Raw genomic sequence first — 14,625 nt, 5'->3', positions numbered from 1 at the left:
AAGTTAACCTGCTCGCTGGCAGGTTAGCTTACTCCGAACTCAGGGTTACGCCCACTTTTCTCATGCAAACAGATCCAGTTGATATTGAAGCGCAAATTATTCGCAGAGCTCTCCGTCCTGAACGAGTAATTAGACCCAGATTAGACGTGTTTTTTAGTTTCTCCTCGAACCGTTTTTCCTCGCAGTCAATGTTATACCTAAACAATATTTTAAAGCCACACATTTAAAATATCCCACATCGTGGATCAGCCTTTTAAAGTATGCCTAACTTTAAAACAGTTGTTGTCCAGTTTTGTGGTGTTCCTGGGCATAAGACAATCTGAACTACGGGAGTCCACAGGGGAGCGTCGGTGTGGAAATTAAGGGAGCTTTCACACCTGAAAGTCCGGACCGTGGTCTGAACCGAGGTTCATGTGTTGCTACTTTTAATATATTTGTTCCACTTATTTTTGTTTTCACACTGCAGTTTAGGGAGCGCACCAAAGACCTTTGTGTGATACTCCTACATCCTTTCATCATCACTTACGTATCGATGCGTTTTCCTTAACCTGACGCTGATTGGTTTTAGAAGGACATGCGTCTGACGTTGGCGTGTTGATGATAATTCAGCAGGTGGTTCATTCGGTGGAAAGCCTTTCCAGGATCAGGATAAAATGAATGAACAGATTCATTTAATCTCTATAGTAGTGCTGCTATTGTGGTTTTATACCAGCAGCAGCAGTAACTTCAGCACAGTACTCTATGTTAGTTTAAATTCTCCAAATGAACGTGTTCGTCCTGAAGCAGCTGTATTGCCGCCGACAGATAAAGAAGGAAAAAATGGTTATTTTTCTTCTTCTGCTGCTCAGCTTCCTGTAATTGGTCTGAAAGTTTGAACCATCCAGAAAAGCTCTTTCACACTGCAGGAGAACCGGACCATGGTTCAGAAGATCCGGACCGAGACCACCTCTCTTGATCAGAGCTGCTACTTTGGTTCGGACCAAACTGAAAAGTCCGAAAGACCGGACCAAACGAGGCAGGTGTGAAAGCACCCTAAAACATAGAGAAAACTGATTTTCATAAAAACACATCTTCCTTAACTGTAAATTTGAATTAATCGATAAAACTGATTAATTTTATAAAGCCCAGCTCTATTTAAAAACACAGCTCAAACACTTTAAGCTGTTTAAGCACTGTGTGGGACAGCACACACAAACAGCATGCTAGCTAGCGTTAGCCAGATGCTCCACCCCTTGTTTTCCAGACCCGGGTTTCCTGAGGTCTAGTTCATTTAGTCAAGGTGCTTTCAAGAGCCAGAGCGATCCGGAGGTCTTTTCAGGTGGACTCGTGTTTGGACCGCACCAGGTGTACAGTCTAACTGTGACCCGGTTTGAGTGTGGTTCCTGTGATTGGTTTATTTTGTAACGTGACTGCTTCAACTTATTGTGTTCTTTCCCCATTAATCAATAAACACTTATTAAATACTACTAGTGCTGAGTGGTATGACCAAAAATGCATGTTACAGTATTTTGCATATTTATTTTTGCATTACTGGGCTTTAATATAGGTTTGTGACTTTACTGTTAGGAATATGCATGTAAGTTTGTGCGATGATAAATCAAAGGTTCTTGTCTTGTGTCAATTTAGGTTTGAAAAAAACGATAATTTAGGCCTCAGGCTTTTAAAGTCACTGTAGCTTTTTAGGTGTCGTAGAGGGAAAAAATGTCGGATTTGTCTCAAAACTGGGAATTAAGATCCTATTGTCAGTATATATATATATGTATGTAAATTTGTGTGTTAATAAGGTCAGAGGTTCTTGTCTTCTGTCCATTTAGGCTTGAAAATAGCGATAAATTAGGCCCCAAGCCTTTACAATCACAGTCGATTTTTTGGCCTTTTAGAGGGAAAAAATGTCAGATTTGGCTCAAAATTAGCAATCAAGATCATATCATCAGTATATACAAAACACTAAGCCTAATTAAGGCTCTGATTATTATTGAGTTTACTTTGTCCCACAAAATTACACAATATATGAAGAAAACGGGTGAGAATGTAAACAATAGACCTTAAAAAGAGATACGCCAACAACTTTAACACCGCTTCCTTTACAAAACTAGCTAGATATTTTAAATGGTTCCATAAACACTATAAACAAACCTAAAACACTCAAAATTTATGTATTCAAAGAGATATTTCTCAAAGACTGTATTGCATAAGTAAGACACAAGTTTAATATCAATTTAAAATGTTATTGTTAAAGCCATTAAAGGCATTACAGTATTTAAGTAACTGTTTATCAGTTTATCACAATTCCCATAGTTCACCAGTAAACAAATAAATTGAGTTTAGTGTGCATTAATATTATCCTTCACTATACAGTATTCATGTGTTTAAACAGGGCTATAGTTCCTCATATTGTAAGGAGCAGCAGAATCTGCAGGAGTTCTGTTCTCATGTTTCTTCAGGAAGGACAGCGTGAGGCTCCACACAGCTGCATTAGCTTGTGATGCTAATTGGCCAGCGTTAATTAGGAGGCTGTTCTGCTGTTCTTCCTTGGTGGTGCTATTCTACAAATATCTAAAAATATGAATGAAATTGCAGAGTCAATCCAGGGTTCTGGGTGTGAAATCACTTATTCAAGTAAGAAAATCAACCTAAACACTGGATTCAAGGTATGTCTTGGGGCAAAAATACTTCCAGTATTGTCTGGTCAAATAAAAGTCACACACACAAATATTTGGTTGAGTCGCATTGTGCTTTACTGCATTGTGCATGTGGTAATGCTCTTATTTTCACTATTAAACATATCCCTGACTTCTAGTGCTGTTTTTATACCATTTGATTTATTTTACCAAACATTTAAATGATCGCTGATCACAATCATTCAATATTTTTCTTCACACCACATTCCTTCCTGGAAGATGGTGTTTCCCCACCGACTTTCCACTTTTTAATAAAGCGTTGGACAGCTCTTAAACTGATTTTAGTAGTTTCACCTTTAATCTCCTCTGCATTATTTATGCATGCCATTTTAGTGTTTATAGAACTGTCTGAAAAAAAAAATTATGAAAAGGAAAGCAGTGTCAAGTTGGTGGAATAACTCTTTTTAAAGTTCTATTTTTTAAATGTTTAAAAAGTTGTTTACAGTCTTCAGCTGTTTTTCTGCAAATGCAGACTAATTCCTTCATATATTGTATAATTTTGTGAGACAATTTGAATACTATACTAATCAAAGATTCCTTTTAAAGCCCTAATGTTTTATATTCTACATACTCCCAATAGTAGAATAAGTGACAAACCTATATAAAGCCCAGTCATGCAAAAAAAAAAAAAAAACGAAATAAATAGCAGGTGATATACTGTAAAACCTCTAGAAACATTAAATAAATTAATCACTACAGCAAAGTGGTGCACATTACCAAGTCCTGTTTACAGTTCAAACTATTTACACCTATATCATTGTAATTCCCCTCTTGAAGCATATAAACAACTCTAGCCAGGCTTCACACAATGGTGACACATTAAAAAACCTATAATCACCAAATTAAAAATATATGCCCCGTATAAAAGACAGAATGTGCTCCGGCCCTGTCCCAGTGCAGAGCGGCTGGAGCGAATCGAGGGTGGACGGGAGAGAGAGTACTGTAATTATAAAGTGCACTCTGATCGAGCTGGAAAAAAAACAGCACTGCTACTGGACTTCTAAACAATAGCGGTGTTCTAAAACTTTTGACCTGTAGTGTATATGTACCAGTCTCTCTTAATCCAAAGTAATTACTCCTACATGGTTGTATGTTTAATAAATAACTCAAACAGTAGTGAAGTTTAATTTCTCCAGCATTTCCTCATGCCCAGTTACTGATATTTCACACACAGCTCATTCAAAGCTACCAGGACATCAACATGAAAGTAAAAATAAGCAGCACATGCAGACTTTAAACATGAATAAACTCTTTCAGGGGGACTTTGAGACAGAATCGTAACACTTGTACTGTTGTTTGTCTTGGCTGCACATGCAATGCCACAAGCACAAGCTTTACAATCACTTTACTCTAACTGTTATTCCTCCCTACCTGCACAGTGCCCCTGTGTTCTAACACAATGTGAACAGTTTAATGCTCCAGACTATGAACACATTCACTCAAATCAACAGAAATGTATTACATTATGTACAACAGGGGTCTGCAGTAGGCGGCCCGCACATGTGGCCCACAAGCATTAAACATCTGGCCTGTGAGGTTGAACTATAATGAACGATACAAAAAAAAATAAATAAAAGCTTCTCTGGTGAGCTTTTGTTTATATTCCTCCCCTGTCTCTCTCTGTTGCGCTCGGTGTGACTTTAGTTTTCTCCCATTCTTGTTTTTCCGCTCATTCTTGGGCTCCCTATCTCCTTATAAGGAAGTTTTTCACAACCAGCGGTAGTGTATTGGACAGCGACCCTGACGACACGTCAGTCCGGCATTAGCAGCGGCGTGTTTATTTTATTGTATTTTTTTTGGGGTTTACCTGCTTTGAATTCAACTGGGCTGGAGAGCTACTAGCCTGCAGCACTTCATCCCATTAGACTTCATTTTCCATTTTTTTGTGGCCCAGTAATGGCTTGGAAAATATCCGTCCCGCGGCCAAACTTAATTGACAACCCCTGAAGTACACCCACAATTCTGATAATGTTGTGTTAAACATAAAATTAAAATATGATGATTTGCAGTTTTATTTCTAACCTATATTCAACTGATTTTACTACAAAGACAAGATAGATTCAAAAGATTCAGAGAATCTGGAGAAATATCAGAAAGCGTCAGAAAACCAACACTGACCTCAGAAACCACATGAGCTCAGGAACACTTCAGAAAACCATCGTCAGTGAATACTAGGGCTGTGAATCTTTGGGAATCCCACAATTCATTTCAGAATTGATTCTTGGGGTCACGATTAGATTTGTTTCAGATTCTTTCACATTGGATTTCTTTTTCTTCATCCTCCATACTTTAGCAGCGCAACAAAAAACACCGTAACACGACACTACACGCCTCTCTGTAGCCTAATAAAGAGAGGCAGAAAGAGCAAAAACTTTCCCTGTCCTGTTGCTGCTGTCTCGCGACACAGTAGGTGAGCTCCGCAGGACAGTAGGTGAGCTCCGCGGTACAGTTAAAAAGCTCCGTTCAACAGTTAAAGAGCTCCGCAGGACAGTAGCTGAGCTCCGCAGGACAGTAGCTGTCCTACCCAGGACAGTAGCTGAGCTCCTCAGGACAATTAAAAAGCTCTGCGAGACAGTAGCTGCACCCGCAAAAAAAACTATTTTTTTTAAATGAGAATCAATTCTGAATCGTTCAATGTTAGAAATGAGCGTAGCTTACTTTAGCTCAGCATTAACTTAGCTTAGCCTAGCCTGGCTGGTTAAGTTATCAATGTGGCTGTCAGACGGCATTAGCTGAGCGTTTTTCCTTCCCTTTTTTCCACATTAGACGAGTCAGCACTGCAGGCAAGTGTGTCACGGCTGAGCACTAGCCTGTGCTAAGCTAACGCTGCTGTTGGTGCCGGTGGAGGCAATGGCTGTATTCGGAATGGCATACTACTATACTGCGTACTGCATACTGCACTAGTATGTACTGCATACTACACACTGCCCAGTATGTAGTACTCTGTACTGCAACACTTTTGATTGTAGTACCCTACACGGTCCCTGACACACCAATCAGTGCTCCGAATTCCTTAGAGTGAGTTGTAAACAGAAAGAACATGAAAAATGTCCTACCTTTTCATTATTAAGACTAATGAGATCTGCATACTGTCCAGAACAGCAATTGCTGCTTTTATTTTAGAGTTTAGCAGCTAACCCAATTCTAACAACCAATTAGCAGCAGCCCCCACAACCCAAGTATGTTCCAGTTATATTTAAATGTCTATTTCTATTTATTTTAGTAGATTACTATTTTCATCTATGTAAATACCAACAAGAACACATTTAAACAAACTCTCATTCATATTTACACAATCTCAACACAAATCAAACAATTTTATTAATTTGTATTCAAATAATTCCCTTATTTAAAAGAAAAATATGTATTTAAACTGAGGGAATTATTTATTAAATCAACAGAACGATTTATTAAACAAAGGTAATTATTTATTAAATAAAGAGAACGATTTATTAAAACTGAGGGAATTTTTTATTAAAGTAACAGAATAATTTATTAAAACTTAGGGAATCATTTATTAAAATAACAGAATAATTTATTAAAACTGAGGGAATCATTTATTAAAATAACAGAATAATTTATTAAAACTGAGGGAATTATTTACTGCATCAAGGAAAGTAATGGCTCACCGCTGTCGAGACCCTCCACTGTCCCGGCCGCGGAAAGCGCTTGGTCGCGGCAGCGGAAGCGCTCGGCCGCGGCAGCGGTGGGTCCCCACCCGCGGAGAACGCGCGGCCGCGGCAGCGGAGGGTCCCGGCGGCGGACAGCGCTCGGCCGCGGCAGCGGAGGGGGCTCGACAGCGGTGAGCCAATACTTTCCAAAATAATTCCCTTAATTTAAAAATATATTTATTTATAAAATTTAAAAATCTCTCGCACTCGCCTCCATCTTGTTTTTTTCTGAAGCGAGCTGGAGAAGCCAGTCGCAATGCATGATGGGATGCAGTACACCGCGAAGATAGCTCCCCATGCACACTGCGGAATCGGAGCGGAGTAGTACACCATCCGGGTACCTGTAGTGCACTACAGATCCTCAGTTTGTGCTCACACTGCGTACTGCATACTGGCTTTAGGCAGATTTAGTACGCGAGTAGTATGTAGTATGCCATTCCGAATACAGCCGATGATTCAAAACTGTACTGTGTATATACGCCGTTACTCAGCAACGTGTCGGCGGAGTGATACAAGTTTAGTGTGAGAAGGCCGTGATGTTATCACGAATATCATCACGGCTAGAACACTTCTCAACCAATCAGATTGTGAGGTCGGAACTAACTGTTGTATAATAGACTGTAGTCTGTGTGCGAAAATATATATCGCGATAGCTATAATAAGCCGGACGATAGGATTCGATAAACTTTATTTTCTATTTCCTGTTTAAGTAGCGCTGTGAACAGGCGCAGCACGCAATCAGGCAGCACCCTGAACTGCTGCTCAGCTCAGCACGCCCCCACCCATCACCCCACCCCCTCACTCTGAAACTCACACAGCTGATTCACAGAGCGGCTCTTCTCCCATTTACTGGATAAAGAGCATTTATACGATAAGTTTAGCTGCTCTACAGTGGAAAACTCACCTCCTAAATATGTGGCATGGAGTCTCCTCACCAAGATTTAGAGAGGTGAGCTTGTTCAGATTTCTGAAGGAAGGTAACGCTGCTCTGTTTGCTGCTAGTTAGTTTAGCTTTTCTGAGTTTAAAGTTAGCGCTGTTTAAGGTGTAAAAGGGATCTGTGCAATCTGTCATCAGTAGCTAAGGTTCCTTCACTGCTTTTTACACTCTAATAAACTAATGAGTAACACACGTTAGCCGTGTTAATCCACTTTCTGTGTAAATTAAGGTTAACTTCAGCTCGAGTGAGGGGTTAGTATATAAACACACAGAGAAGCAGCTCTTTCCGTTTTTTTACTAACTCTCACTGTTTCTGTTAGAAAACCCTGAGAGCAGAATTCTCCTCTGTCTTTGTGTTTTATAGGTTTTAACAGATAAATGAATATTTTACTAAATACAGAAGATTATATAATCTGTGTAGCTGCATTTAAACAGAGATAAACATTGCTGTTACTGAACTGGATGAGTTTTAAATACACTTGTTAAGTAATGTAAGTCTAGTCTACTGAAAGCCAGTAATGTTAGTATAAATCTGTACTGCAGTAGAAGTGGATCATTTCAGAAACTTGACTTTATTCCTCCCACCTCCATTACAGCTCACTTACTTTAAAATATTTAAATGTTAGCATAATTTAAATGCAATAAGCTTAAAGGCTATTGTTTTAATAAACAATAGCAATAAATAATCTCAAAATAACAACACATCCAAAATAGAAAAACAGTAAAACATATGTAAAACATACTTTTTATATGACCAAAAATATTAGATTAAAACTAGACTAAAATGTGACTAAAACTATTATACATTTTAGTTAAAAGACTAAAACTAGACTGTATCAAAATCACCTTTCAAAATGTGCTATTGCATTTTAAATTAAACAGACAAATAATGTAAAGGGTCTGATTTTTATATGCCCTTATACTTGTTTTAAGGGCCATACATGTGGGAGGGGTCCGGACCTGTGTGGATGTAAAATGACTTTTTAAAATAAATTAAAAGCTGTCTGAGCACCTTGTACCCACCTGGCAAGATGTGAACACCCTAGTGTCTGTCCACAAGACTGATTTTGGCCATAACTTCCTTATTCTGTCACTTATGAGTAAAAAATAAACCTTTAAGTGTAACAGAAAGTGATTTGATCGATATCGGCTGATATGGAAAACTATATCGTGATAAGATTTTTTTTCCATATCGCCCAGCCATAGCTGTCAGGCAGCATTAGCCTCTTACCGCAGTTAGTGCTAGCCGTTAGCTGGTAATGATAATATTGCTGCATCCAGCTATGGTGGCAAATTGGAAATCTAAGCTTACTGTAAATAAACAGAAGTGCTTTACTCACCCAAATAAACAGTTTTCAGGATATAAATCTGTGTAGATTCACATCCAGCACTTGTTTGACTTAAAAATAATTACAGTTTTGGTTACTTAACTTAGCTTAGCTTTACAGGTGAGATCTGCTGAACTAGAAGAAAAACATGGCGACACCCATGTTCCTTACTAGTGTTGCTTAATGCACATTATAATCCGGTACGTCTTATGTATGAAAATAGACCAGAAACTAGACATTCATTAAAAGTGCAATTCATAATCAGTTGTGCTTTACAGAGCAAAAAATATGGTACTTTTTTTTGGCAGAAAGTAGCTGATATAGTACTGCTTACGCCATGCAAGCAAACGGCAGTTCCTAAAGAGCCTGTGCTTCCAAGGTGTGTGAAAAATCCAGGGGAGGACATCTGCTCATGTTGAGGCACAGTGATGCCATGCTGACACAACAGCACTGCAGGAAATTAAACTGGAAACTTCCACCCACACTGTCCGACTGAGCCCTGTACACAAGCTCACAGCTCTCAGCAGATCTGATGATGAAACTCTTCTGGGCAATTAATAAAGAGTCTAAAGCTGATAAGTGTGTGTGGTATGTGTAAAACTCAGCAGGTATTAAGCCCTATAGAGGAGGTATTAAAAAATGCTCTTAAAACTTCAGCAGGGATTAGTGCATGACCTCAAGGTTCCTCTAAAGTGTTTATTCTCTAGAAACACGTGCATAGGAAAAGGTACCCTGGGTACCGACACTTCATTCTAAAAGAGAGGAGAGGGTACGGATGACTCGCTCAGTGCTGAGTGACATAAGCCGTGTTTATACAGGACAGTGCATGACAAATCAACTCCGTGATGATTTAGGGGCAACAGAAAGCAGGTCACCATCTGCTGTCCTAACCCAGTGTGACCTGCTCTCTGGGACAAATGCAGAAATGTGTGCCTTTTAAAATTGCGTCTTGATACCAAAATCATCATCATATATTTTTATGTGCAGTGTAGATATACAGCAATCGAAAGAATGTACAATAGTTTCAAAGAATTAAGATATGTTTTGGCTATTCTTGGTTAAGTATTTGCCCCCTTACATATTTCAGCTTATTAAACTTTAATATCAGACAAAGATAATCTAAGAAAATAAAAAAGCACTTGTAAAAAATAGGTTTTGATCAGAGAATGTTACAAATCAACCAGTTACATTTTATCACCAGGACCTACACCCACACCTAAACCTTTAAAAGCAAATAACATTAAAAAAAAGAAATTATGTGGTTAAGAATAAAAGACAACGAGGAAACAGACATTCTGTCTCACGCAATCACTCATCCCATGTTCAGACATGTATAAATGCTAGAGTATGAATCTGTGTTATTGCAGAAATATTATATCACCCTTCTACATGACATTATATTAAACCAATTCTACGATCCATTCATTCTGACACAGACACAATGCACGAGCAGTAGAAGGACAGAGTAGGAGGTAGCTGCACAGTGCAGAATAACTGCTCATGATGAATGAAAATGACAGAAAAAAGAAAACTGCAGCTGATGTATCCTTCCTGTTTTGAGGTGCAATAAAATAATGAACAGTGATTTGTCTTTCCTTCACTGAACTCATTAGCGCAAGTCTTCCGTCTCACACAGACATACAAAGATAACAGCGTAAAGAGATCTTCACAAAGAGGTTCAGAGGTGATTAAAGACCAACCGAGAACGATTCCACACTCTCTCAGCAACAGGCCTCCACAAACAACACAACATTAACCAGCCGGATTTACAGCACAGAAATCACAACACAGAGATGTACACTTGCAAAAATGCCTACACATCCTCCCATACATGCCTGCATGCACTTTACTGAGGGGTCTGAGTGTTCGGAGATACGTATGATACATCTCTATTAAACAATCATACAACCTTAATCTCTTACCTGAGATCAGCAGTACATCACAACTCAGACAAAAGGAAAGAAGACTAGATTATTATTTTCTCTATCGGCTAATAAAACACTCCATCTATTCTGAATCCAGCAGGAAGCTAATAAACACACGGTAACTCTCGCTGAGATAATTACCCTCCGATTATAAACATGAGTCGACCCTGAAGGGGAACTTCGCCTGCAGCACAGCTTCTCTTCTGTAAAACATGCAGGACGAGCGCAGGACGCGAAACAAACAGCTGGAGAATCAGAGAGTGCATTAGCTGCTCAGTGAGTGCTTTAGCCTTTATACCACTGTTCATTCAGACTGAGCTGAGCTGCACTAGGTGAGTAGAGTGTAAAGGAATAATAGTTTTATCTGTTTTATCTGCGGATAATAGAATGTCCACTAACAACCCCATCGACCTGAGAGGATATGCACAGAATAATACCAAATACTGACACAGTATTCAGTAGAGCCTAAATGATCTTTATTTTACATAAATTGAGATACTGGGGCCAGAAACTGATGGAGGTGGTGGGTCACATTTAATTTTGTTCATTTGAGACTCTTTTATATAAGAGCTAAATTAAGCTGCTAAAAGTAATTTAGATAGCACTGTATCCCCACTCGCACAGAATTCTAAAATCCAAATCACATCTAATTTTACTTTTTACCTCAAAAATGATAAATGAGTGATTATTTTAATGAATAATTAACACAGCATTCTTCCCTGGGACAAAATGAGATGGGATCAGAGTCCATAAAGCAGCTGCATAATGTAACAACTTTTTATTTTTATATGGTTATAAAAAAAGGTTTAAAATGCCTGTTGTGGGCGATGTGGTTAAAAATCATCGTACAAAATGTAGAATTGATTATTGTAAAGAGTATTTTCACAGATACTAAACTAATCTAAACTCTTTTAAGACAAATCTCCTACTCGCTAATGCTGATAAAAAACAATATTTACTGCAATGGCACTGTATAATGAGAAGAGGAGGCTGAACATGTGGCTGTTTGTTTGGAGAAACAGCACAGAGCACAGGGTAAGCAGACTCTAGAGCCTTAAGCACATTTTCTTCTACTGGATTAAAAGATAAACGAAACATGCTCACAAGCACTGTTCCATCAAACTTAAAAATTGAATAAATTGCACAGATGTGGAGATGTGAACACTGCACTTTTTCAAACTGTAATTTCTATATTCAGTCTAACCTTTTTCTTGTTCTCTCCTGTTTACAAAAGTGCAGCCCAGCATTCAGTCACACAAACACTGCCCAACTGACTACAATTAAAGCAGTCAACCTACAGAGCACTCAATAAAGACAAAATCTGATTACTCTTCACGCATTTCTACACTGCAGTCAACAACAAAAAGTTACTGTAAATCTTATAAATAATATGTCTGCTAAACCCTTAATCAAATTACAGTATGAATAATAAATAGAGTTATTACATAAATACTAATAAAAGATGATATTTACTTTGATTGAACTGCAGATGAACTTGATTTAAAAAGATGCTTTTAAGCATTTAACACTTAATACTGCCATTCTTTCTCACAACACTTTAAAAGGCATTTTTAATGACATCAAGTAGTAAAGTGTTTTTTATTTTCTCCATTCCTTCCATCATCACATTTTTCCCATTTTAAAATTCTCCACACCTGTACCTGTACCCTAAAAATAATATATGATATGATATCTGATTGCATAGAGATACATTTACTTATCGCACCAACAGTATGTTTAATAAGCAGAGCAAATATATCTCCACTGTTTAAAACACTGACCCCACTGTACAATTCATTTCAGAGAGTAATTTGTGCTGTTTAACTGGATGGTATCTGTTTGTAAGTATCGGTTTTTAAGAATCGGAATTACAATATTGTTATCAAATCGCTCAGCTCTGCTATCATGTGGTTATGAACACCTTGGGCAATGCATTGTTTGTACTGTTCATACGGATATCAGCACTTGAACTTCTTGATGAGAACAGTCTAGGTGGTCATTTTCATCTTTTTCTCACACATTTCTGTGTACCAAACTAAGGATCTAATGATTATTTTTGGTGGATACTGTTTTCATAATTAAAACTATAGTTTAAATTACATCATTATTTATTAGTTTTTTATCTTATTATTAGTAACCCAGAACTGACCGTGTCCCAACTTCCTTTAAATGTGCTGCAGGTGAAAATGCAGGAATAAATGAACCGAAGTTGAGCAGATAAAACATGAACTAGTTTGGGTTCAAACTGTCTGAAGTAGGTAGTTTTGAGGGTTTTTTCTACAATAAAATCAAGTTAAACAATGAAATAAATCAAATGTTTATCTAGTGGTATTTTCTTTTGCATATATCAGCTGACATGCATAATAATACTGCATTTTTATCTCTGTCAGGCTGTGGAAATTGTACAGGTAACAAGTGGGTATTTACTATAGACCCAAACCTGCTCTACCACTCTTCAGCGTGTTTAAAATAAATAAAGAATAAAATGAATAAATGTAATATAGTAATTAGGGGGTAATTTAATAGTGTGATGATGCGTGAGAGGGGTTGACTGCACTTGACTGCAGAAGTTAATCTATAGAGTATAAATCAGTGCAGGGAGAGCGCGCGCTCACTCCGCGCTAACAATAACAACACTATAACAACTTCAGCGGATCCGCTCCGTCACACTGTAGCAGCTCCCCGCAGCGCGCGCGCGAGGCAAGGACCGGCACGAGATCCGGTATAAGAGCTGAACTGCCCCCGGTTGCCGCCACGTGCGCGGGGTTATGTATATAAAGCGCGGCGCGCAGTCCGGAGCTCCGGGGAGCGAGAGTGAGCGGAGACCCGGCCGCGGGGACCGATAACAGCGGGACTTACCGGGTCGGTGTACGGAGCGAGAGCCCGCGCGCGGAGTTTGGTGTTCTGGTCAGACAGCGCTGCTACTGCTGCTCATACTGCCCACAGCCTCACACACCACACACTGAACTGACTGAACACACACACACACACACATACACACAATTACCGTAACGAAGCGACACCGCGCACAGTCCTACCGTAAAGCGTAGAATAGGGGGACCCCTGATCCCGCCCTGCCCTGCCTACACACGCCTCCTGTTCCTGAGATTTAATCTATAGTTAAATTATACCGATCTGTTTTTATCACATTATATCCGCTTAAACTTACATTTCCCTAATACCACAGTACTGTGCGTCCAAAAAATATAATATCATTCAAAAGTTACTTTATTTCATTAATTCAGTTCAATTTTAAGAGTTTTTTTATTTTAATGTTGATGATTATGGCTTACAGCAAATGAAAACCCAAAAATTAGTTTCTCAGAAAATTAGAATATTATATAAGACAAATCAGTGTGCCAAGTCCTACTGGAAAATGAAATCCACATCTCCATAAAAATTGTCAACAGAGGGAAGCATGAAGTATTGTAAGATTTTTTGTTAAAAAAAAAAAAAAAACTCCGCACTGGCTTTGGACTTGACTCACTAAGGCCATTATACCGGAAAAAATCCCACTGCTCCAAAATACACACCATATAAACTTACTGAAGCAGATAACATATAAATATGCAGCCTTTTTTTGATCTTATATATAACCTGCTCTCACTGAGGACTTGAAATAAACAGATAAATAGCTAACGCTGGCTAGCTGCTAGGAATGGCCATGAGTAACATTTACCATTAATCCTTTCGGCCATAAGACATCGATCTACATATAATCACATTCGTAGATAAACTGAGTCAATACAGTATTTAACTTTTGGTTTCTGATGTATAATTTCAGCATACTCCTCACTGCAGAAGTAGTAATCAGATACTACGCGTCTGCTCCTCCACTGTGACTGACTGCAGCTCATGTTAGCATGCATAGCAGCCTAGTCCAGATCACTTTAGCTAACCTTGCTTAGCCACCTCAGGTACACTCTGCCTTGTTATGCCAGCTGCTCTCCTTGCTCACTGAGCTTTTTGCCGAGGCTTTAGGCTGCATAGCAGAAAAGATTTGCTTGCTAGCTTCCATGGCTGCTTCAATGTTTGCTGTTGTGTTTTTAATCCTGGTAACAAGGGTGAGGTTACTGTTGAGGA

The 14,625-nt window shown here is 38.7% G+C and overlaps 1 protein-coding gene across 1 annotated transcript in view; it reads right to left on the bottom strand.

Moving 5' to 3' along the window:
* The window catches only part of tp53i11b (tumor protein p53 inducible protein 11b), a 68,493-nt gene extending 54,971 nt beyond the window's left edge, over nt 1–13,522 (bottom strand). The window contains exon 1 of the mRNA XM_022664360.2: nt 13,402–13,522. The gene's annotated coding sequence lies outside the window, so the exon portion shown is untranslated. The remainder of the gene's footprint in view (nt 1–13,401) is intronic.
* Nucleotides 13,523–14,625: the final 1,103 nt, after the last annotated feature.

Source organism: Astyanax mexicanus, unplaced genomic scaffold (assembly GCF_023375975.1).
Source record: "Astyanax mexicanus isolate ESR-SI-001 unplaced genomic scaffold, AstMex3_surface scaffold_37, whole genome shotgun sequence".
In the NCBI taxonomy this organism is placed as follows: Eukaryota; Metazoa; Chordata; class Actinopteri; order Characiformes; family Acestrorhamphidae; genus Astyanax; species Astyanax mexicanus.
The sequence above is the reverse complement of the archived record's forward strand: the minus strand, read 5'-3'. Positions and strand labels throughout refer to the sequence as shown.